This window comes from Triturus cristatus, chromosome 3_1 (genome assembly GCF_964204655.1).
Source record: "Triturus cristatus chromosome 3_1, aTriCri1.1, whole genome shotgun sequence".
Taxonomy (NCBI): Eukaryota; Metazoa; Chordata; class Amphibia; order Caudata; family Salamandridae; genus Triturus; species Triturus cristatus.
Genome location: NC_140583.1, coordinates 261,940,604 through 261,966,583, shown reverse-complemented (window position 1 = coordinate 261,966,583; position 25,980 = coordinate 261,940,604). Strand labels below are relative to the sequence as shown.

The 25,980-nt window shown below is 44.8% G+C and overlaps 1 long non-coding RNA gene across 1 annotated transcript in view; it reads right to left on the bottom strand.

Annotated features, from left to right (window-relative positions):
- Positions 1–11,116: 11,116 nt before the first annotated feature.
- LOC146860074 (uncharacterized) overlaps positions 11,117–25,980 on the bottom strand; it is a 39,670-nt gene continuing 24,806 nt past the window's right edge. Inside the window, exon 3 of the long non-coding RNA XR_014979092.1 lies at positions 11,117–11,747. This is a non-coding gene — a long non-coding RNA (uncharacterized LOC146860074). The remainder of the gene's footprint in view (positions 11,748–25,980) is intronic.

The following is a 25,980-nucleotide window of genomic DNA, read 5'->3' as shown; positions in this document are numbered from 1 at the left end:
GGCGCTCAGTATTCCCTGGGTCAAAAACATCCAAGCCATTTGTGTGGGAATAGGGCTCCCCGACCTATGGAATGACCCGGCGAGAGCCGCACCGAAAATATCCAAAAGGTCCCTGGCTAAGGTTTACCATGAATATAAACTAGACAGGACTCAAGCTACCCAGGCAGAAGGGTCCCTAGCTTCTGTGTTCATGCAGAGCAAGGATGTCTACAGACTGGAGAGGGTGCTGGATTACATCTCCCCCGTACTCGCCAGGAAGCTGTTTCTCCAATGGAGATACGGCACATTGCCGTTCAGATTTTTCACAAGTACCTGGTCATCGGGTCCCACCCTAAAGCAGTGTCCGGCTTGTGACGCCATGGAAGAAACGGATTTGCACGTGGTTTTCTTCTGCCCTGCCTATAAAATAGCACGAAAATACTGGCTCCTCCCGTTGATAAGGAATATGGGTTGTAGGGAATACGCACCAATGTACAGAATTTTAAAAACTGATCTCTCTGGCCCAATTGTTTTCGCACTAGCAAAATTTTTGACCAATGTTTGGCACACGCGCAACCGGATCTTAAAGACGTTAGGACCCCTATAAATGTTTTTACCTCTTACCAGAGATTGAATATGTATATTCTTCTCTTGATCGTTTTCACTTTGATAACTGCTGTTTAATAACTTTTTATCTTAAATTCTGAATTATTTATGTATTTTATGCTTGTATATATTTTACCTGTGCTTTTATGGTCATCTGACCGAAATAAAGCTATCAAAGTATAAGTATTATCAAGTCATCGTGCCCAGGAGGCACAAATAACAGGCAGATTATATTTTTAGATTACAGACAGGAGTTTAACTTTAGTATAGAAAGCCTTGGATGACTCTACTTGAGAACAAGTCAAGGCCATGGATGGAGTTCAGTAAAAGTTTACAAATATCTTCTCAGCAGTAAACGATGAGAGCCTGACTCCACGGCTCTCCATTGCCACTCTAGTGCAACATAGTCCAGTGTCACGAACAGCTACCTACAGACTTAGTTGGTGGTTTATGCCGGAGGTTGCGCACTAATAGTAGTTGTAGGATGTTGTTGGACCTGATACTCATCAGGTAGCGGTTCCTGGAACTTTTTGGGGTTTTACGTCCTGGTTTTTGCTGATTCTCCTATGCGTTCTCCGGGATTTGGACCCTTTCCTACCGCAACTATGGTGTGAAAGTGCGCACACCCTTTCTTTCCGTGCTGGGAAATAGCGCTGATTTCATGTTTTAAAACACAGGCCGATCTGAGATGCAGATAGGTTGGTGTACACTGGTAGCTATTGTGGGTAAACTCATGAGCAGCTTGCCAGCATAAGCTGCTAAGAGGGCGCACCCGCTCCTATGGTGCCCGTGATTGCGTGCGCCGCCTGTCAATGTAGGTTAGTGCGTGGGCACAGACACATGTATTGGTTAAACCCGTGTCTAGTCTGCTGTGCAGGATCAGGTGGGTGCACTGGCACCACTGGTGCTGGGAACTATGTGTCCCTCCTTCCATCACTGGTCAGGGTGCACAATAGTGCACGTGCACGTGAACCCAGGTAGTGAGGAATAGCTACATGTGTTTTCAATAACAATGAGGCCTGCTCTGTCAATCATTTCATATGGAGAAATGGTTAACAACACTTCGCACTGCAATGGTGGATTGCAGTGGAGCAGCCTCATGATGCTTCATATTAATGGATTCGCAGTGCCAAAACCTTTCCATTGGTAAAGGGGGTTTTGGCATAACTCGCTTGGAAATTACACTAATAGAATATAGACATTTCCATGCTCCTTGGGGACCGTGCTCTCTGGCTCCAGTGGACACCAGAGGTGAGGGTGGAGCCAGGGCCGTTTCTAGGTGTTTTACCGCCCTAGGCAAGAATTGAAACATGCCGCCCCCTCCCTTTTACTACCATCACTCTCTCCCCCTGTCATCCAGGCTAGAGAGGCACAATCTCTACTGCCGAACCCTTCTATGTTACTCTCATTTACTATTAGGAAACACAACCACAACAGTCAGTCCTGCAAACGACCTCAACGAAAGGCCCAGGCCAGACCGTTACGGTAGCTATACACTCACAGAACTATGTACACAGATGCCCAATCGAACCTTGTGTTTAAATACCACTGAGGCTTCAAGTGCACCTCGTTTTCAAAACCATAAACAACAAAAATAGTAACTTGCATTGCTCACTCACCCAGTACCTGTCCTCAGTACCCATCAGTGAACACAGATATCGGGTCTCACTTGGTCAGTACCTGTCCTCAGTACCCCACAGTAAACACAGTCTTCCATGCTCACTCGGCCAGTACCTGTCCTCAGTACCCCTTGATTCACACAGTTTTCAAAGTCACTGTCAGTACCTGTCCTCAATACCCCTCAGTGAACACAGTTTCCAATGCTCACTCGGCCAGTACATGTCCTCAATACCCCCCAGTGAACGCAGTTTTCAATGGTCACTCTGTCAGTACCTGTCTTCAATACCCCTCAGTGAACACAGTTTTCGATGGTCACTCTGTCAGTACCTGTCCTCAGTACCCCTCAGTGAACACAGTTGTCAAAAAGCTCACTGTCAGTACCTGTCTTCAGTACCCCTCAGTGAACACAGTCGTCAATGGTCCCTCGGTAGGTACCTGTCTTCAGTACCCCTCAGTGAACACAGTCTTCAATGCTCACTCTGTCAGTACCTGCCCTTAGTACCCCTTAGTGAACAAATTGTTCAGGGTCACTTGGTCAGTACCTGTCCTCTCTACCCCTCACTCAACACAGTCTTCAATTCTCAATTGGTCCAAAGTTGGTCCTGAGAGACCCTCGGTGAGTATCAATTCTCAGTACCAGTCCTTAATACCCCTCCTTATTGTGCCAGTCCTCGTGCGCCTCTCCTCCTGCGGGTCGTTCTCTTCAGCCCTCGTGACTCCTTCTGCACATTTCCCTCAGCTCTTCTCATGCCTCAGTTTGCAGTTGTTTCTCTGCACCTCTCCCCTCTCGCTCCCTTTGGTCCTCCTCTGCACCTCTTCTCTCTGAATTCCCCAGTCTTATCCCCTCCACTCCTCTCTCGGGTCCTCTTTCCTCATTAAACTCCGCAGTAAATTGTTGCAGGACGAGCAGTGGGATACTCATAGTGATAACTAGTTTAACTCGGGAGGTTGTACTCTACCCAGAACCCCTCTCTTTCCCTTCGTGGATCTAGAGAGGTCATCCTCTCTGTGTAGTCAAAGTGTTGAGATGCATGTTTATACACACACACACCTTCGACTGTGTGCATGGCATGTCCTGATCTTTGTGCTACAAACACAATTCCCAACGTTCTGTTGTTTAATTGTTAGCTTATGATAGTGGACACAGTCCTCCTGATCGGGTTTTTGATTGTTGCTGATGTCTGTGTTATAAACACACTTCTCTGTCCCCGGCTGCTTCTGTGAATTTTTCTGTCTGTGATGTATCCACAGTTGCCCTTCTTCTGTTGTTTTTTAGTTCTGTGTATTTGTGTTACGTACACGATTTCTTCTGCCCGGTTTTGTTTGTTTATTTGCTGATGTGTGTTTAATACACGCTGTTTTGTTGGGTCTTTTGTGCTTCCTATTATCTGGTGTAGGTGGTACACGCACAGTTCCCCTGCCCGCTTGTGTATAGATGTATACGCACGTAGTTTCCTGTGCCAGAGTGTGTTTTGGTAGTCCGTGAGTTTGGATTTGTACAGAGAATCCTTGCGCAGTCTTGTTTTTGGTAAACCCTGTTTTCTTCACCATACAACCTGTTTTCGCAGTGTTATTTTTGCTAAGTACACTTGTCCTTGTATGTTTCGTAGGTAATTCAAAATCGTGTGCATTTTTTGAGAACGTGTGTGTCCTCATGCGCTCTTAAATGTGTTTGTTATCCCCACGGGCACCATTAACTGACAGACACATTACTTTTCTTCGGATATTCTTCTTAACCTCATCTCAATACAGTTATTTTCAAATGCCTTCGGTCGCTTTATGTGCCAAACCGTGTGATTTCTGTCTCCTGACCGCGCACGCTGGGTTTTGCATTTGGTTATTCCCTTGGCCATTTCTATCATTAGGCAAAACTTGGTGACCGCTTAGCTTTACTTTCGTAGTTTCAAATCGCCGCCCCAGGCGGTAGCCTAGTCTTGCCTAATGGTAGAAACGGCCCTGGGAGGAGCACATCTATGCATTTGCCAATCGGCAGCCATAAAACATGGGCATCCTAGGGAATGGCAGCCCTCTGCTATTTGAGGGTCGAAAGGGATAGATTGCAGATAGAGATTGTGACACCAGATCATGCCCCCACTAAAGATTAAGATCTGAATTCCAAGGTCCCATGGCAGACAGGCCTACAATTTAGGGGAGACATCTGTGGTTCAAAGAAAAACCCGTAAACCACCCTGACTTCAAAGACACACAACAATATAACTACAGGTGCCATTCTCCAGAAGGGGTGAGATACACTTGTGGGGATGTGGGACCGGAGATCCCGGAATGCATGGTGCACATTGTCAGAGGACTCTGTTGTGCACATGGAGGATAACTGTCCCAATATAGACTGGCCTGGGCCGAGGACCTGCTGAAGTGGGGTGCCCTACAGTGTGCTCTCCAAGGCCCTGACCAGGGGCCTCCTGTTCCTCTGGAGATCTCAGGGACATCAAAGATCTCCCCAAAGGGATCTACACCATCTACTTGTGACATTAGGGAGCAGTGTCCTCTCAAGTGCCCATCACGGCTACTAAATCTAAACAGATATAGTGATGTGAGCGTGGACTAAAGACTTGTGTCTGGAGAACGGATTACCGAGTGATGACCCCAGAAATCTTGCCCACATTTGGGGCGTGTGGTGCCCTTACTGTGGGAGCCACACCACTCATAAGTGTCTAGTGGTGGTGAGTGGATTCACTGATTGCGGAACCCTGCTTTGCCTGCTTCTACGGTTGTGTCGCATTTATCTTGTGTGACATGCCACCTGCATGCTCACTGCGTGCAGTGTCTGATTCACAGGGTGGAACCCTCGTAGGTGAGCATACCCGGAGTAGTGCCTAATTCTACGATATGTGGCTCTGCTGAACTCGTGCCTATTTGTGTGTGACTGGACTGGTCTGGTGCAAACAATATCATTGTGCAACAGACGTTAGGCCTAATTTCCAAAGTTTGGGATTGCAACTCCTTGCTGTGTGTGTGACCGGAAAAGCATGGTGCAACCCAACTCAACATTCTCTGGTCATTGTGCATCCTTACCAGGGAGTTGTGGAATTAGGAACCTCCTGTATTTGAGATCTGAAGTGCCTAGGGTGACTCAACCCTACGCGCACCAGTCGCTGTGCTTGGATTGACTGGGCATGACCCAGATCATCTTGTAATGATCAGGTCACCTCATCATACCGAGAGGCTGCACTGTGTTACTCCCCATTCATCGATTGTTCCCTTGTTGACCCTCATCACGGCGGACCAACTGCCCTCTCTACACCTGGCCCATCCTGAAACCATCGTGGCACCAGGTAGTAGCGAGAGAGAGTGACTAGGTTGAAGGAACGCTTCCCAGACAGTTTGGAAGAGAGTCAAGAAACTGTGTGACTCCTTTGTGTTTTGACACATGTGAGTGAACTTCCCAAATGGCTGCTAACCTCTCCCATGTTTACATCTACCTCCTAATTAAAACTGTTACACATTCCCACCTGCTTCCCAAGGACCCAGACTAAGTGTGACTTTGGCCGCGTGCGGCCCAGTGTCTGGGAGCGGGCTGGTTATCTTCCATCCAAGTGTATAGGACAATAGGGGTGAACTTGAGGGTGTAGAGAGGCTAGGGACATGGAGTCTGCAGAGGGATACCTATATACCTGCTGGGTACCAGTGGCACCGCAATAGGGTGCTAGGTGCATATGTGTATGTAAGAGCGTGCCGTACTGACTGGCTGATACCTGTCGCATCGAGTAGTGATGCTGGAGTGAGTGTGTGTGAGTGGGAGTGATCATGTGCGGATCATCTGTGATTCAAGACTTTGGTCGGAGGTGCCACCTTATACGTTGATTGGTGGCAAAAGCAAAAATACCTTTTGACATTGGGTGTCTCTCACGTGGCTTCGACCCGCAGTGCTTTTAAAAAGTGTTTTATGTTTTGTGTATGTACATAAGCCTGATATCGTGCCCCGCATAAGAGTGCTCTCTCTCAATCGGGGTGGGGAGTTAGGTTAGGAATTGTCCATAGTGTGCATACTTATAAAAGCATAAGCATATGAGTGGGCTCAGTACTGCTAGTAATATTTTCAATTGTGTTTTATGCCCAAAAGTATATGATGGCCGTGTTAAAATGGTTGAATATGTGTATTGAATATAAACATGTTTTTACATGCATCCTGTATGAAGTCTCATTTCTGACGCTCTGTGCATTTATCATGAGTGCATGCTGTGCCTTTGCTTTACACACTGCCTCTGTAGTAAGCGTGACTGCTCAGTGTCAAGCTACTCAAGGGTGAGCATGGTTTATACAGCACCTGCCCTTGATGGAAGCGATAGTTCTGCCTGGCTGGGGGCATCCCTTCAGCTATGTTCCACCAGATGTGTAGTACTTTCGTATACCTATGGCAGATATGTTCTCTGAATGCTGTGGAGAGAAATGTGAGGAAAAGGACCCAAATCTCTGAGAAGTCTTTATCCGTATGGGCCATCGACACTGTCAGGTTCTCCATGCCCAATAGATCCTATAAACAGTAAAGACAATATCTATGCTCCTTGTTGTGTCTGAACCCCAGTGTTTAAAGATCATTGGATGTGCAGTGCAGAGCGCTAGAGCCATCTGTCGGTCTCTAAGATAGTGAAGCGTATAAGACAGCTTGTTGAGCCATTATGATATACATTAGGAAATGAAGAATTTTTAACCCTGTGATCGCCTTCAAATCATCTAGTATTTCATGCCATTATCATGTCAGTTTGGGGCAATGCCAAATGAAATGGATTAGCATTCCTGTGTTTCCACAATTCCTCCAGCAAAGACTTGTCTTCTTGGGGACCATTTGTGTATTCTGGTAGGGGTGTACTGCCAGTATGATACTATCCTGTCATTGTTTCCAACCTAGCCGTGGAGTTTGGTGTCGTGAGGGCTCTGTGAAATATGTCTTTCCATTCATTGTCTGTTAGCATGTATCTCAATTCCCTTTCCCACCTTTTGTGGCTCATGGTTGCACCTGGAGTGGCCACCTTCAAAAGGGAATACAACTCTGAGAGTATATGTTTGATGTTAGTTTTAGCTAATAAGTAAAGTGCAAGTTCCCTTTGGGACAAGTCTAGATAGCATGTACCATATATGTGACACAAGACAAATAACACTTTCAAAAAAGCAAACTAGTGAGTTCAATTACAATTTACACAAAGACTAAAAACATATTACAAATATTTCATTTAATTAGAATTACATAAAAATCATTACATTTGCAAAAGGAAAAATTCCTCTTCCTACAAACACACTATTTAAAAAAAAAAAATTCATTTGACATATATAAAAAGGTTGACACAGATATCCATATATCTAAAAGCAAGAGAGAAAACACGATTGTAGACTACTATCATTAGTCTTTAACTGTACATATCATCTATAGCAGTAAGTTTATGGTCCGTTTTCAACTTCTATTCTTCTATAACAAGACCATATTCCAATAGAGATTATGTATTCAAAGTTGCGTCGACGCGTTTCGATGGACAAATAGAAGTAGAATAGTCTACAATCGTGTTTTCTCTCTTGCTTTGTAATATGTGTTTAGTCTTTGTGTACATTTTAATTGAACTCACTAGTTTGTTTTTTTGAAAGTGTTATTTGTCTTGTGTCACATATATGGTATATGCTATCCTGACTTGTCCCAAAGGGAACTTGCACTTTACTTGTTAAGAGTACCCTATCCCTTTGGTTTTCAAAGGGGTCTCTCTCTTTAATTTAGAGTTTTAGCTAATAGCCATTTGCTATATGGCATTACAGGCCGACTTGTTGGCTCTTTTAGCACCTTATTGGATTACCAATGTCTCATTTGTGTATAGCGTAGGTGCTCCATGAAGTCCCAATCTGTTTTGAGTTGCTCGTAAGTATTCACATCCTCCTCATTCACCAGGTGCCCATTGTGTTGGCACCTCACTTATTGCCACACTTGGTGTCGGTTATTTGTTATTGCCGTGGTGAACTCTGATTTGCTGATGATTGATGTGAGTGGGGAGGGGAAGATGGTGAGGCCCTGTTTCCTTGCCACTGAGTCCCACACCAACATTGGGCATCTAGTAACTGGTAAGGAGTAAAGGGCCTATGGTCTATGTTGTCTATGTAACCACCAGATGTTAACCCCTGCGACTTGCTGGTCCATGAAGCACCATGTTTCTCCATTCGTTCCGTGGACCATTCCACCATGGGCAGAGACGTGCTGTCCAATATTGTGAAATGTTAGGAATGCCTAGGTCCCCTCCTGCCCATGCCGTTAGGACGATAGAAGTAGCACGCAAGGCTTTTGCCCTCCCAGACAAAGGTATGAGTTTCCCAATGCAAAGTTTGTTGCGTATTTGGAGGAGGCGATAGTGCAAGCGTTAGGAACATGAACAATATCTGTAGGAGGCTGTCATTTTGAGGGCAGCTATTCAGCCCAGCCAAGAGAGCCCCTTGTCGTACATGACCTCAGATCACCTCAGGTCACCTCAGACATGTCTGACAAGTTCTAGGTAATTGATTTTAACTGAAGTTTGCAATGCTGTCTAATTGCATTCCCAAGTATGGAGTGTGTTTGGTGGCCCAGAGAATCTGAAAAAGGTTAGAGAAGACTTTCTGTTGTTCAGTCAAAACTGTGAGGATGAGTATATCTGAGATTCAGATTAAATCCAGAAATCTCACCAAAGGTCTGCATCTAAAGGGATCGAGCAGGATCGCTCAGAGAGTAGATCACGTCATCGGCATACAAGCTAATCTTATGTATCTCCTATCTAAATGGGATACCTATGACAGAATTGTATGTCCTGGCATACAGGAGGGGTGATAGAGGACATCCCTGGCACATCCCTCATTGGTTAGAGAAAGGGCAGAAATGAAACCATTGATCCTTAAATAGCCTTCATGGCAAGAGTACCCACAATGAACGCATTGTTGAAACCTGTCGTCAAATCCAACTTCCAAGATGATTGCCATGAGGTATGACCATTGGACCATATCAAACACTTTTTAAACAATGATGGTTAACAGGAGAGCATTGATTAAGGATCTGTGGAACTTGTCTATTAGGTGAAGGAGTCTTGTGGTATTGTCCGAGCACCATCTTTCTGAGCTGAAGCCCGGTTGATCTGGGTCAATAAGATCTTGCATGTAGGGGCTGAGCCTTGTTGCTAGAATGCTGATGAACAATTTAGCTTTGACGTTGATGAGAAACAGTGCCTGTTTGAGCCACAGTGGGAAATATCTTTACATGGTTTGGGTATTACCACAATTGTTGCTTTAAGCATGGTGGGAGGCAATGAGCCCCTATCTATGAAGGAGTTAAAAAAATCAGTGAGAATGGGTGCTAAGGTGTGACAAAATATTTGGAGAATTATGGAAAGTAGCCAACTGGTCCTGAGGGTTTATTGGGTTTTGATTTAGCAAAGGCAGATATGTACTCTTCTATCGTGAAAGGTGTGTCCAGTGTTTCAGCTTGGGAAGTCATTAACTTAGCTAGATTGTCTCGAACAAGATATGGGCTTATGTGGTCGCCTGATAAATCTTGTGCTGAATATAAAATGTTATAGGATTCTCTAACTTCTGCTTCGATGGGGTTGTTTCATGTAATAGTACGGCCTTTGTTATCTTTTAAATGGTCAACTTGTCTCTGTTCATCTTTCCACTGAGCTTTTGTGCTAAGAGTCGCGCTGCTTTGTTTTCTCCCAAGTAATAGTTGTGCTTCAACTGAACTAGTACTTACTCTGCTCTGCCTCATTCGTAAGGCAGTCATAAGACATATTTACAAGTCCCATGCGCCACCAGCGCTTCACTTTTTTGATGCTCCAGTGGCCTGGCTCCATTTCCCATATTTACAAGGTGGCGCTAAGCCATTTAACGTGGCTTAACCCCCCTTTGAAAATATGCCCCTTTCAGTCGCAGTCCTCTGCGGCAAAGGGGTTTGCAATGGGTCCACCGCAACATACATTGCTTTTTGACACTGCCACAGATTACACGGCTGAGGCAGCGCCAAAACGAACATCAGGGAATACCTGGTCGTAGTATGGCGATACAGGGAGAAATTATTCATTTCTCCCCGTTTTTTGCTCTTTCTATGTGTGCTGCATTGTGCAGCACACATAGAAAGAGCAAATCGCCATTATTGATTTTTTATGTGCAGGAAGAGAGACCTTCCTGCACATAAACAAACGCCCCTGCAGCGCAGGCACCCTTGCAACAAGGCGGCAGGGTGCCTGCACTGGCGCTAGGTAGCTTTTTTGTGCCAATGCTAGGGGAAAAACAGGTGTACACCATATTCTTGTGAATTCATCATATCCCTGTGTTTAAAAACTGTTGGAGCGGGATGTTGGCAAATTTGGCGTAGAACCGCGCTCTGACAATTTTTTGTAAATATGCTCCGTAGTGGTGCACATGCTGTAATTGATCCAGCGCGAAACTGGGGGGGGGCGAAATTTACAAATCCTCCCTGCGTCACAGACCCGTCATCACGCTAACTCATTCACACACGCATTTATTGGTGGGGCCCATAACACCAACACTCATATGTTTCTCTCACAAGTCTGCACACAGGAGGGATGACAATTAAGCGCTGGACATGTGGGGGAGCACCTTATTACCTATAGGGAAGAAAAGTTATTTACAGAATATACATTTGCATCACCATCTACAGGATCCTAACCTAAACATCAAGACACTCTACCACTTGGTCGACGGACCAATTAGTTGGACTGGTTGATGGTGATTTAGAACCAGCTAAAACCCATTTAAGCTTCAGAATCCTCTAATCACTTAAATAACCACAAACTCATAAATTCTGTTAATCAATTATTTGTATATCTAAATATTGTTTGCAATTAATTTAGCATTTTGGTCAATCAAAGTTTAGAATTTTAATCAATCAGCACAAATCGCATGGCAATTTTATATTTACCTATTCTTGCTATCGGGCTTTTCCTAATTCAATTGGCTCTGCATAACCCGAATTGCAGCTGTTCAATAGTCCAAATAAAGCAGGCCAAAAGTAAAAGTTCAAAAAGTTCTTTTCTCAGCACGTCACAGTCCCAAGGATCTCCAAAGGACCAGAAATCGTGCAAGCATTCGTCATCGCCTGTGGGGTCGGTAGGGGTGTGCGGTCATCAATCGATCTCCGTTCAAAACTCCTCTCTCTATTCTACTGCCCTTTTTATAATAAATTTCGGGATAACATTAAACATTTCTTTTACCAATGCTGCAGTCTGATTGGTCAAATTGAAGGAAATTTTAACATTGCTGAATTTTCTCAGAGATTTTGGTTCCCAACGAGAGGTTAGGTCACTTCCTCATCCTAGATGTATCCATGAAACATTGTCTCTTCTAGTTGTGGTCTATCATTGTTCCTGTATTGGCTTTTACTGACTGAAGTTTGGCAGTCCTCCATGTTCCTATCCTTGACCAGGAACACTGTGCTCTGACTTGAGGTCGCCTGGAGGTCTACGGAGCCATCCGAGTCTGCACAGTGGACATCGCGCTCACGAGACTGTGGCCACTTCCGAACTCCATTTTGGATGCCATATTTTGGTAGACCCAAATACCAACTTAAGCAAAACAAACACAAAAGAGTAATTAATAGACAGAAATGAAGATTCTAATGTTAAACCCTCACTAATCCCTTGATGTATTAGTATTTTCCTAGCTTTTAGCGACATTTAAAGCAATAAAACTCACCCTTCGGTACAAAACGGAACGCAAACATCACAAAAGCGACATAAATCATGCGATATCCTATTACCACACGTACTACTGTTAATAGGCGTACAAATTTTTGTTATTAGTGTTATTCTGCCATGCAAATAGCAATGAGTCCCACGTGTAATTGATGTTTACAAAAGGTGCAAATGGTTGATTAATATAACACACCAAACAGTTAATTCAAATTATTATATTAATCTGTTAAGTGATTAGTATTTTCATGCAAAATAGAGGAGGTATACAAAATTTTGCTTTACCTGCTCCATCATAGTCAAGAACTGTTAAATTCTAGGGAACTCTATTCATTTATGTACCTACTGGTTTCTCCTCATCTTTTAATCGGCCGCTATAACAATCAAATGCCACATTAAGGAGCCCCATAATGTGGTGTAACAGACTTGCCCCAACTTTTCCGTCATAAAGTGAGCAATTGCTTTTTGGACACCTGTCTTATTTTGGTCATTTAATATGATAGCATCCCCAGGCCTTCAGGGGCCTGGAGGTTTTTTGTATTCTGCAAAGAGTAAACCTAGGGAGATTGGTGGGTGATCTGACATCTTTATGGCCGTGTATTTCCAATTCTAGTTTCTAGTTTTCCTTCTACAAATGTTGGCGTGCCTAGGAAATGGTCAAGTCAGGCGTATGTTTTCAGGGATACTAAATAATAAGTGTAGTCTGTACAGGTGGGGTACAATTTCCCCCATGCAGTCTAGCATCCCAATCTCCTTCAGCCTTCTTATTCCCTCCACTGTTAGGGCATCTGAAATACCAACGCGTGTGTTATCATTCATTACGATATTGTGGTCTCCCACCCGTTATTAGTCAAATTTGAAAGGTCGCTTGACTTGTGTTAGGGGTGTATGTGTTGGCCACTGTAAAGCCTCTCACCCCACTCTCGGGCTAAGGACCAGGGCTGTCACCCGAAATCCAAACACTTTAGCCCCCACTTCTGCGGCAAATCTGTGGGAGACCAGTATACCCACCTCTTCGTTTTTTCATGGCGCCTGCTGAGAGATACTCTCTAGGAAACCATTTGGACCGGAGCCTGGACCAGCCTTGATTCGTAGATATGTCTCCAGCATCAGCATATGTCACAGTTCATCTTGTGGGGCATAGAAAGTACAGCTAAGCGCTTCCCAGGATTACTTAACCTGCCCTAGCATTAAAACTGACTATTTTAATCTGCATCACCTGTGGCAACGCCCCACAGTTTCAGCGGCTGACCCGCGTTAACATAACATGCTGCATCCAGTGTGCATGGCCCTGTATGAGTGCATGTCCATCTGAGTGTTGTGTGTGTGTGCGCTACTGTGATTTGTGTCACAACCCAGGTGGGATACAAACAGGCAGCAAATATCCATGGTCACAACATAAAGATAACTTGAAGTTCAACCTATCTTTATTTTGTAACCATGGATATTTTCTACCTGTCTTAATACCATAATGAATGTATATTTTAATGACAAGAAATATTGTTACCATTGTTATGAGAGAGAGGTTGAGATAAAGTTGAGTGAAGTATTTTGGGTACATTGAAAGAGAAGTGAGCTGGCAAAGATGAGGCTAGAAGCTGTGATAAACAGGGAGATTATAAAGGTACAGAAAGAAGTGGAGATAGAGACAGAGGGCTTAAGAAACAGGGTTAAGGGAGATGAGGTGAGGTGAAGTAAGGAGAGAGCAATTACATGGAAAGTATGAAAAAGCCACCAACTGCCTGAGTGCAAGGGTTAATCCCTTAACTGCCAGTCCTCCCAGCACTGAGCCCTTTTTGGGTTTGGGGTTTATGCTTAGGGCTCCATAACATTTTTTCCAGATAAGGTATCCACACCAGATTTTTGTCCATTTTTTCCAATATCCCGGGCGATTCTAAAGAAACCTATGGTTTGTGGATTCCCTTGGAGGGGACTGAGAAATAGGCAAATATAGCAAAACTTTGAGTTTTTAAAAAATAAATAGGGAAAAAGTGCTTCAGATAAAAGTGTCTAGTTTATTTCCTATAAATGGCATCCACAAACGGTTTACTGTACTAAGGTCATCATCTTCCCAGCTTTCAGGAACATGCAGAGCTGAATCAGGAAACCTAATTTTTTACCACAGTTTTGGCATTCTTCTAAGAGGTAGCCTATTTTCATGTGCTCTCAACCTACTTCCAGCTTGTAGTGAAAATCAGCATGAAACCCATGGGTGATCCAGAAAAGACATAGAATCCTGAAAAGTACATAAAAGTTTGAATTCAGCGCTGGGGGTCATATGTGTATGCGTACCTAAGGGCCTCATTCGATGTCAGTGGGAGTGGTCCCACCAACATCTGTGCCATCGGTCCGATAAATTACGTTTCTTGCAGTCGGAGCGAGTTAGGCTCAAAGTGCCTATCGGGGCGGCAGTCTAATTCCTAATCCCTACAAAGGGCCCGTGCCTGCGCAGGCACCACCGTAGGGATTAGAATATCCATTCCCGACTGCCTGTTCATGGCTGTCCCACAGCAAGCCACAATAGAAAAGGGCATGTTTCCAAGCACCTATAGGGCAGTCGCATTGGAATATGTTGGATGGAACTACCAACTACTAGACAAGCAGTTACCATCCTGAAATGATGGCGGTCGAGCGCTCATCTGACTACCATCGTAATAATTGTATTTTATTGTATGGAATACTTTTAAAGCGCAGCTGCCACCCAACGGGTATCCTGGCGCTGGGATTACCAAAAAAGACACTGTGTGTGACTGAATTGAAAGATATCTAGGAATTAATCTCTAGGAAAGAGTCTAGTTTTCAGCTCCTTCCTGAATCGTGCTAGAGTGTTCATTTGTCTCAGCTCAATTGGTAAGGAATTCCAAAGATGAGATGCGGCAAAACTAAAAGACCTACCGCCTAATCGGACTCTAATGATGCGTGGGTTACATACCAGATTGGCTGAGGAGGAGCGTAGGCTTCTTACTGGACAGTACCATTGAAATTTCCTCTGTAGGGGTTCAGGCCCCGTTTTGTGTATTGCCCTGTAGACAATACACAGTGCCTTAAATTGAACTCTTTGCGCTATTGGCAGCCAATGAAGATCTTTTAAGGCAAGTGATGCTGATGCACTGCGTTGTCTAATTAATGCAAGCTTAGCTGCATGTTCTGTATTCTTTGCAGTTTTTTCATCAAGTAGGCTGGTGCTCCTAAAAGTAGTGCATTGCAGTAGTCTAATCTGCTCATAATAATACTCTTTACCACTTGAGGTCTTGCTGAGGTCGGTAGGAAAGGGAGTATTTTTCGGAGAGCTCGAAGCAGGGATAGACAAATGCTCACAGTTTTATTTACTTGAGAGTCAAGTTGCAAGTTACTATCGAGTAGCACTCCCAAATTACGTGCTGTTTTACCAGGTAATGGAGGGTGTTAGCAGGGGTTGGCCAGAAGTCTATTGGTAGGGTGCGGGAAACTTTAAGGTCCTAACTTTTGAAATAAAGAAATATTGAAAATGAGTAGGAAAAAATGGGCACAAGATATGGAGATTAGGAGTAGTGGTTATTTATACATCTCTTAATTTGTGGGTACCCGTACTAGTGTATGATTTAGAGGGTATTTTTCTAAATGTCATTTTTTTTGTACACTGGCTTACATTTGATAAGCACGAATACAGTGAAATCCAATTGGTAATAATAAATGTTTTACAATTCTGACCTTCTGCAAGTCTCCCAATAAAAACGGTACCTCACGTGTGTGGGTATGCTAGTGCCAACAACAGGAAATACCCCAAAACACAGCATGGACGCATCATATTTTTCCACCAAACACTGAGCCTTTTTTTCTAATGTGGGTAGCTCTACATTTTGGTCCCTTTAAAATTAGACACATAGGTGTATCCAGGATGGGCTGACTTGCGTGGCTCTCACCACTGTTTTTACCCAGAATCCTTTGTAAGCCTTAAACTTAAACTGAAAACAACACATTTTCCTCACATTTCTGTGATGGAAAGCTTTGGAATCTGCAGGAGCCAGAAACTTCCATCCACCTGGCATGCCCCAAAGTCTTCTGGTACCTCAATTCTGTGGGTAGGCCTAGTGCCCACAACAGGAAACGGCCCAAAATGCAACATATATGCATCAAATGTTTCCACTGAAAATGAACACTTTTTTCTTAATGTGGCTAGCTCTAGATTTTGGAACCTAGCTCAGCCAACACCTAGGGAAATCTAGCCAACCTGCACATTTTTTAAAACTAGACACCTAGGGGTATCCAGGGTGGCTAACTTGTGTGGCTCTCACCGTGTTTTTTTTAACCAGAATCCCTTGCAAACCTCAAACTTTGACTACAAACTTCATTTTCCTCTCATTTCTATGTGGGAAAGTTGTGGGATCACTGGGCCAGCACAAATTTTCAACCACCTAGCACTCCCCCAGGTCTCCCAATAAAAATGCTACGTTGCTTGTGTGGGTGGGCCAAGTGCCTACGACAGGGAAGGGTCCAATAATAAGTCACCATTGGGTGAGTGCGGCACCAATGGGTTTAAATGCATAGATGAACTCATTGAATATGTATCTGTACTACATTCAGTGGCGGCTGGTGACATTTGAAAGTAGTGAGGCATAAAAATTCAGGATGAGTGTCACCAATTTTATATTGTGTCCACGGTTTAAACTGACCACTCTATTGTCCTCTGTCCTGGTTGGAAATGTCTACAGTCAATAGCAGCCACCCCTAATCCTGCATACTAGCCATGCGAGGCCAAGCACCCACTTAAATCTTTCTCACTATATACTAGTGTCAGACAAAGCAACTCATGAAAGCAGCTTACATGAGTCCTCATATGTGCCCACTTCCTAATACATGTCCGATATCACGAATAACGATGTACAAGGCAATGTGGAACAAATCCAAGAACGGTTGGTTAAACAGAAGCAAGAAACTATATGGAGCACCAAACAAGCCCTCTGTCATCGCAGTCAACTCCTAGCCCTACCATGGCCCGCTGGCGTGCAGAGACAGTCTGATGTGGATGCCGGGACTCAGTAAGTTCCACGGAAGCACAGAATGCACAGCAGCCAACCCATAAGCAGTGGCACCAAATGTTGAATTTGCAATGGAAAATAAACAAATAGAAGGCGCACAGTGAAGACAGCTCACAGACAAATTTGTAGTACAAATGCTCCGTAAAACAAAGCCAAGTTGAAATCCCTTTTATTAAGTTCAATAGTGGAAATAAGCTCAAACACACCTTCCCCGACATTCCCCAACATGCAGAGAGGTTGTCATAATTTAGTGGTCCAGTGACGACTATATTTTACTATTCGGAGCAAAACCGAACGGAACGAACTCGGCCAGACTTTTGTTTCAAGGCTGAAAGTTCCAACCCTAATTAGCGCATTATAAAACGAATAATAAACATCCCCATACATTTGCGCTCTTTTTTGGAACATTTCCAGGCTCTCGGGTCATCAATATAGAAAAGAAAATTGCGTGTCCTGATAAAGCTCAGTCCACAACACAGCATAGGGGTTTTAAGAGTGAATCTGCAGGGAGCCCCCACTAATGATTGTTTCTATGCAGCGCGTAATGCTTCGCTTCTGCCATTTCCGAGCGCTGGGAATAACAGATGTTACTATAAGTACACTACTGTGTATGTCATTAGTTCTTCCGCTGTTGCTGCGTCTTTTGAAGTCTGGACAATGGCTACAAAGTAAACACACCCTATGCATTGCCTCCCTACTCCATCCCCCAAAGGAGGTTTTCCACCGTCCTCAGAGCCAGCGTGCACCTCCCCTCAGTTCCTCGGCGCAGTGAACATTTAATGAAAACGCTGCCCAGAGTTGTGAGTCCAGAACACGCACTCTCGGCCCGCCGCCTTCTCCGAATTAATACGGCGCACAGTGTATCTCGATGGATCTCAAAACTTTTGAAAGAGGTGGGTGCAATAGTCAGCGACGAGGGGATGAAATATACACAAAATGCTTTCCAATAACATTATTAGTCAGTGGCACTTATAGACTTTAGGAGAGAGAGCGCGCGAGAGTGAGACTTTGTGCTGACCCCGCAAGGATGGAAAGCTGTGCCGTGTACATGCTTAGTTTATGAGGTGCACTCACCGAGGTGGTAGCCAGTAGGCAGTCGCATCCGGTATGACGGGTGAGGGGGGGGTGGAAATGGGGTCATCGCGAGCGGGATGGGGGGAGGCGGGAGGGGTTAGTAAGTTTAATTTAAAAATAATGATAAAACCTACCGTCCCGCTTTTAGATGGATACCGAGACTCCTGACTCCCGCCGTCCTGCATTTTGAATTCCTGCAGCCCTCGTCATCAGGAAGGCATCCTCCCTCCTTCCCCACCACCAATCACAACGCTGTGAGGCGCAGCGGAGCGCGCCCCACTTGGGTAAATTTCTCTGTGTATGCTGCTGCATGCAGCATACACAGACAAAAAAGGGAGAGTTGGCGGTCCTGCTCGAGGGCAGGGGGGAGTGGCTTACGCACTGTTGTGCATACTGACTGTTTGGTCGGCCCCAGGGCCGACCAAACAGTCAGTATGCACAACAGTGCGCAAGCCACTCCCCCCTGCCCTCGAGCAGGAACGCCCACCCTCAACCAGGCACTTCTGCTTTTTCGCAGTGCGAGAAGGCAAGAAATATAAATGGTAGTTTTTACCATTTATGTTTCTGCCTTCACGCACTGCGAGAAAGCAGTGGGGTGACGCCCCCACTCCCCAATGGGAGAGCCGCCACTGACTACATTTAGTATCTGCCTTTTACCTAGGCAATATCCCTGGGCAAGCACACCTACTGTAAGCTTTTCTTACCCGCTCATGTCTCTGTTATCATAAGAGTCTTTACTAATTCTGTATAATTGCCCAGTGAACCTATACTAATGACTTCCATCCCTAGCTACTTTGAAGCTCAAGAAAATGTGTCTTTCATGTGCCTACAGCACACTTACTGTACTAAATCTAATTAAATCTAACTCCTTCCAATTTGTGGATGCATGTTCGAGGTGACCGAGTATGCCTTCCTCCGAGAACTCATCCTCAAAGTGAGCGAGCATAGGCAAACATGCAGGAGAATACTGCCTAAGTTCCCTAAAGTAATAAGCCAAACTAATATCCTGTGGAACTCATTTACCGACACTTCTACTTTTGCTTTGAAGGTGCGAAAACTCAATTACTAACATGTATCATAAGCAACACTAAAGATGTGAAAAAAATCATCATATACGACATTTGCGTCCGGCATGACTCGTGGGTGGGAGCTTTCATGCGAGGAGAGAGTGTGGGGGGTTTAAGTAAAATTTAACAAAATGTACCTTACCGGGTCCCATGCCGCCTCAGCTCCTGGCCAGGTCCCGTGTTTTCCCAACAGGAAGCAGTCACAGGCAGCCTTCCTCCCCTAAGACAATCACAACGCTGTAATGGCAGTGTAGTGATTGGTGGGGACAGCGCCCAGCCGGACGCCTATTGGGAGGCCATTTTCTCTATGTAGACTGCATGCAGCCTGCATAGAGAAAAGGCAGAGTGTGCATGACTGGTTTGGTCGGCACCAGAGGGCCGACCAAACAGTCAGGGATCACAGCATTGGGCAAGCCACTCCTACCCGACCCACCTACCTGCCCACCCTCAACCAGGCATACCCTTCTGCTCACTCCTCCCTGACCCACCCACCCACCCGCTCCCCACCAGGCATACTCTTCTGCTTTCTCGCAGTGCGAGAAGCAGAAACATGAAATAGTATTTAAAATACCATCTTATGTTTCTGCTTCTCGCACTGCGAGAAAGCAGTGGGGCGACACTCCTCCGCCCTAATGGAGGAGCTGTCCCCGATATACGATATTGTGTCCTGTACCCTTTTTCAATAACATTAATTATGATACAAGCTACTAATTGAGTTTTCACACTATCAAAGCAAAAAGATGTATCTTACCGGGTCCCGTGCCGCCTCAGCTCCTGGCCGGGTCCCGTGTTTTCCCAAAAGGAAGCAGCCACAGGCAGCCTTTCTCCCCTAAGACAATCACAACGCTGTAATGGAGGGGCTGCCCCCGATATATGATATTGTGTCCTGTACCCTTTTTCAATAACATTGATTACGATACAAGCTACTAATTGAGTTTTCAAAGCAAAAAGAAGTGTTTGTGAATAAGTCCCAGGGGACATTTCTTTGACTTATTATACTTATTCTGGTTTTCGTGGGCAATCAGGGTGGTCCTTGTGTTGTATGCATAAGTTCCATAAAAAGCACTTCACAATCCAATCAAGCCTTTAAAATGTTGCCACACATGGTGCTCCGTGACAGCGTGGCTAATGTTCCGTCCACTATTATGTGCCGTCTAAGGACCATAATGCCCTTGTCAATCGCCGTATAGAACACCAACCACGTTATGAAGGGAGAACAAAGATGTCCAGCAGACCATAAGAAACTCCATGATTTCCTCAAGCAGAGGCACAAAAACTCTAGCGCTGCTTGCCTAGTGACGTAGTGGTACCTGGAACATAGGTATCCATGCAACAGTCATTGAAATGTTTATGTTACGGCAGCTTCACCTCAGTCTATCTCCTAATAGTTCCCATAGGGGCCCCGTCAGGAGTAAAAAGTATTTTTTTAATTGAATTTTACAGTGAATTTGCGAGCGGATTTGAAGCAAAATTGAAAAAAAAAAGACGGGCCAATTCCCAGGGCCATATTACAATCAAGGAGGGGGCTCATAGGGCCCCCCTCCTAAACTTTTGAAAAGCCCCAGGGACCGCCACCTCTCCGGGGCACTTAGTTATAAAAATGCCTCCTGCAGCCCCAGGGACCGCGACTTACCCGGGGCACATACATTATTTTAAAAAGAATGTGGGGGAGGCTCTATGGCCTCCCCACAGCTCAGAGGTCCGCCACCTTCCCGGGGAAGAAATAATATATTTACAGGGGAGCCATGCAGCCCCCAATACCTGGGGACCGCCACCTCCCCCAGGCACAAACAAATAATTGAGGGGGTCTGTTGCAGACCCCTGGTCCCAGGGACCACTACCACCCCTGAGCTGAATACGTTAAAGAGAAGGGAAGTATGGTCCCCCTCGTGGAGCTGTAGATGTCCCTGGGGACAGCCACCCCCCCAGGGCAGGCTTCAGCAATGTCCTAGGGTGCCCACCCATGTGACATTGGTTTTTGATATCGCTTGGCAGGAGCATCACCGCTCCCACCAAGCCATAGGAAACACTGCTCCACTTTCAGCAAGCAAGAGCATAAAAAATGCTCTTGCTTGCTGAAAGTGGAGCAACATTGCTTTTGGACAGAGGGAGCTGCATGTTCAGCAGCTCCCTCTGTCCAAAAGCTATGCCGTCTCCTGCAGGACACGGGATGCATGGACCGCGGTGGCCTTCAGGCTCCCCTGCGGTCCCCAGCAAAAATGACTGGGTGCCCTTGGTGTGACCAGGGCACCCAGTGTAAAGGCCAGGCCCCGGCGATAGGGTCCCCGGGGCCAAAATCAGCCTGGGAGGGGTCCACATGGCCCCCTCCCTTTTTAGAAAAAAACACAAAAGAAAGGGTCCCAGGAGGGAGGCCATGTGCTCCCCTCCCTTTGATTTAAAAATAATGAAAAATAAAGAAAGAAAGGCCAGGCCCCAAGGGATGAGGTCCCCAGGGGCCGTAATCGGCCCAGAGAGGGGCCACACGGCCCCCCTTACCATTCTAAAAATGCCTGAAATGCCATGACAGCGGCCCCGGGAAGAATGGCTACGCAGAAGACTTTCCCTAAAAATAGAAAAAAAAATATTTTTAAACACCTGGGAACTCGCCAGAGGCCCTGTCCCCTTTCTCCACCAATCTGCAAACATGCCTCCTGGCACCCTGCTGGTTTGGAGTTGAAGTCCCCTTGCCTCCAGAGGGTACTTGGGGGCAAACAACCCCTCCTATTACCTCCATCAACTCCCACACATGAGGATTGCTAAGAGGTTGTTGGACGCCACGCCCCCTTTCTCCACCACTCTGCAAACCCGCCTCCAGGCACACTACTGGTTGGTGAATGGATTCCACTTTACTCCTGAGGGCCTCGGTCTGGCTCTCTTTATCAGATGAGGCTCTGCATCAAAATAAAAAACTATGGGAGCTTGCTCTAATCCACCCAAGTAATGTTCTCTTAATTCAAAGTGGGACAAAGCAGATCAAATCACTATTTGAGCAAAGAAAAGTGCACCTTTCCAGTGCAAAATAACGTTTACACAGGAATGTAAATACCCTTGTAATTTGTTTCTGCTTTACATGACGTTTCCCTGATGTATTTCCTTCGTAAATGTGACCCCATGTTTCTGTTAAGCATGTCGGTATGTCAAATTTTAAAAAGAAGCTTTTTATGACCATCGTCACTAAGACATGATTTCTTTCTGCTCACTCACTTTTACCAGGAGGGCCCTTGGAAGAGGGGCCTTGGGCAGTTGCCATTTTGCCCACGCCTTAAAGCACCTGTGGTTCTGAACTTGGTATTATAGTTCTCTGACGTTTTTAATGGGAGCCTCACACTTCGGTTTTAGCTTCACTTTGCTTCTGTAAGAGTCAGTGAGGAATATTAGACGTCTCCTATGCAATGAATAACAAAACTTATAACAAGGATAGCAAATATAATTTTTATAAACAATTTCAGATGAGTAACATATACCATTTTGAAAAAATATAGATTTTCGCAAAACAAGATTGTTGTAAAATCATAAAAAATATTCCTAGTAACAAAAAATAAAAATTAGTGTATAACAATACTACAGGAAAATCCTGTTTTGGTATGGTTGTCCTCATTTAATCCTGCAAGATTCTCCTGATATTTTGACTCTGTAGATTGAGAATTCACTAATCGGGATCTCATTGCATGTTTTTCCTTTAAAATTGCAAGAGAGACTCATCGTATGAGTGCTTGTAGTTGCATGTAAATGCACTGTATTTAGATTCTCAGTTGGAGGTGCACAAATGACCTATCATTTCTACTGAGGTGGCATCACTGACTGAGCACTGGAAAGGGAGGGTCATACCTGCTCCCTTTGTGATGCTCCTGTAGAGAAGCGTGACCTAGTGGAGACCAGATAGGGAAGGAATTGGTGGGAGGAGGCTAGGTCAACCTGGTATCACTGTGGAGGTTCCAGTGCTTGAGTGATATGGAGGAGACATGTAATGTTATGTAATGTAGACCTGCTTTTCTAAAGAACGGGGGTTCATGGATCATGAAACCAAGCAGCGGTAATTTACTATGGGAGGAAATAAATATAATGGCCTTCTCAAGGGCCATCCTATTTTTGACCATTGGGAGTTGTGATGTTTTGAAAACCTTTGAAGTGACCATTCATTTTGCGAATTTTTTGCTGTAACTGAGAAACATACAGTTAACTAGGAGTGGCTCGGGGTGGAGGATCAGGGCAAGGACATCTCCCACCTGTTGCTTGAGGGTGGACCTTCAGATCATGCTTGCAAGCTTCATGACATGAAAACTGCTAGCCAAGGACTGAGCACAATGTGAATGGATGTTTTGTGTGGCATGTGGTTTATGGAGTGAAGTCCTGCGGGTGCTTTCAAAAGACATAACACAGCTGAAAGTCTGAACACATCAGGAAGGAAACAAACAATTAAAGTCTGTAGTGCAGTTTTTGAAAGCAGAAGAAAGACTGCTGGAACAGTGGGAAAGGCTTGTGACTATCCATGCCACGAACTGTCTGTGTTCTGAAAGGGATTTAGAAGCAGCTGATCTCCTGGTGGCACCCAAGGACACAAATGGACACCAAAAAGAACTCTTCCTCTTAAGTAGACCAGTTGCAACTGGCCTGGCACAGGTCTGAGTGAATAGTCATTATTTAAACTTGGAAGTGAGTGACAAAGGCATATTGCGCTAACTGTGAGCTGGGACCTCGAAGGAGAACTCTCCAGGAAAAGTGGAGGACTCTGGTGTCAGCACCAAAGAGTGGACTTGCAACTGGAAGGTGATGGCACCATCCACTGGCTTAGGAAGACTTAGGAGGACAAAACGACATTCTGCCTGCCATGAGGACGCAACCCAAAGACACCTCCCAAAGGAACTTTGTGATAGTGCAGGCCTGAGCAAGGAGACTGGCAGTCACCCAGCCATTCTGGCTTAGCTGAAGGCGAGAGGCAGCCTGGCGCTGGTAGTCATGCGGTGCTCATGGAGTGGAAGGGACCCATTACTAACCACTCGTGAGTAGCACGCAGGAATTTGCATTGACTGTCCATGCAGAATGGAAATAAAGTATGGAGTGGAGCTGTTTGTTTGAAACTATATCTCTGCATTGACTGATCCAAATGTTGTGATTTGTGCCTAATCTTAATTATAAAATCCTTTAAAATGTTACTTTAACTTTAATGGGTGATTTCAGCACCCAGGCTACTAAGGGGTAGACTAGGCTGTGTACAGGAAAAGTTTTTTCCTGACTAAAGTGCTAGATTTCACAGTGGTGGAAGAAGTTGCTCAGTAGTCCGGCTCAGTCTGAGCCCAGTTCAATAAGAAGCATTCGAGAACATTGAGAGATCTTTTCACCGGTTCGAACTTACTTTCACAATTCTTAATAAATCACAACACATCACGAGACAAACTTGGAAAGATGGACCAGTCTCAATTTTCCAGGTGTACTCTGGGGAATGTCATGGGCATTTTCCCAAAATAGAATTTTACTCACAGTTCAATTCTGCATTGGGAAAAGCCTGCACTAATGTACAACTGAATATTTTATTTCGTTTTTTCTCCAGAGAGAAAACATTTTTTTCCGATGACGAAACACTTCCTCCGAGAACTCAACCAAGATTGCAGGTGTTCCATTCCCCTCTCCACCTTAAAAACTGATTACTCCAACCCTTGACTCTTGTAAATCTCTGCTAATTTACAGGGTAACATAGAACCAGAAAGGACTTTGTGGGTGTTCACAAGCTGTCATATTTGTGGGAGTTCATAAGCTTATGGTACGGTACAAGAATATCAACAGAACATCATTAATATGTCAAGAGACAAAAATATTGAGTCCTAAATATTGTCTATAAAAATATCGCCCAATTGGAGTTAATAAGAGGAACTCTGCATCTTATATGTTATTTAAGGCACAAGGGCCTGATTTATAAAGGTAAACCCACAGTTTTGTGTAAGTTTACTTTTTTCAGTTTTCACAAACTACGATTTAATAGTAACTTTACCACTGCGAGAGTCCACAGTCAGGGCAGAGAACTCCGCACATAAAAAAGATAGGACAGGCCTATCTTTTCAAGCACGGAGTTCTCCGTCCCGGCGGTTGAATCTCTTAAGTCGCAAAGTTACTATTAAGTCGTAGTTTGTGAATATCGAAAAAGAGCAAACTTACACAAAGTGTCAGTTTACCTTTGTGGATCAAGCACACTGTTGATGCCATGTGATATTTCTGCAATGATATTCTGACAGACAACCAAACTTCCAAGGCTAACTACATCTGCTAATGTCCACTGCCCAGCTCTCGCGCCGGACGCAGTTGTTGCAGGGTTAGTGCAGTAACACTTGCTAGACATCCTTTCATGGCTACCTGCCAGCTTCACCTTTAGCCAGCTTCACTCTCGAATATGCACTTATGGCTGAACAGGCTTCCTGTGTCAGACTCAATGTTTTGAAGTTCTCTCTGCGAGACCCCTGTATCTTCAGTCATATTAATGAAGGCCTTCGAGACCTAGTGGCATTAGAAGCAAATGGCTCCTTTTATGTGACTAAAGGTTTTGGCATTTAGGGATTGGAGCGTGCTCTTTCATCCCCGGATGTTTATTTGTGCACAGCAGCCTTCCTTTGTCACCCTCAGGCATCAAGTGGTCCTATGTCTAACATTATATTTCAAGTTTTCTCTGTGACTTTGCTTTCACCATGTTGTGGAGAATGAAAATACTGACTTATCTGTTCACAGAACTTAGGTTCCTGGAAATTCATTGAATGTTTCCTTTTGTAGGCTCCCCAAATCAATACTCTGTTGGTATAGCCTTTTAAACGGTATTGCTTCTTTAAACCAGTCCACAATAACACAGCTGACAGCATCCTTTAGAGCACAAGACAGCAGTGAGTCAGATATGTCAGACTTCGCCAAGGTCTGCGGGCTACCGAGACACTGCACTTGGGCTTTTAAATTACACAAAGACACGTT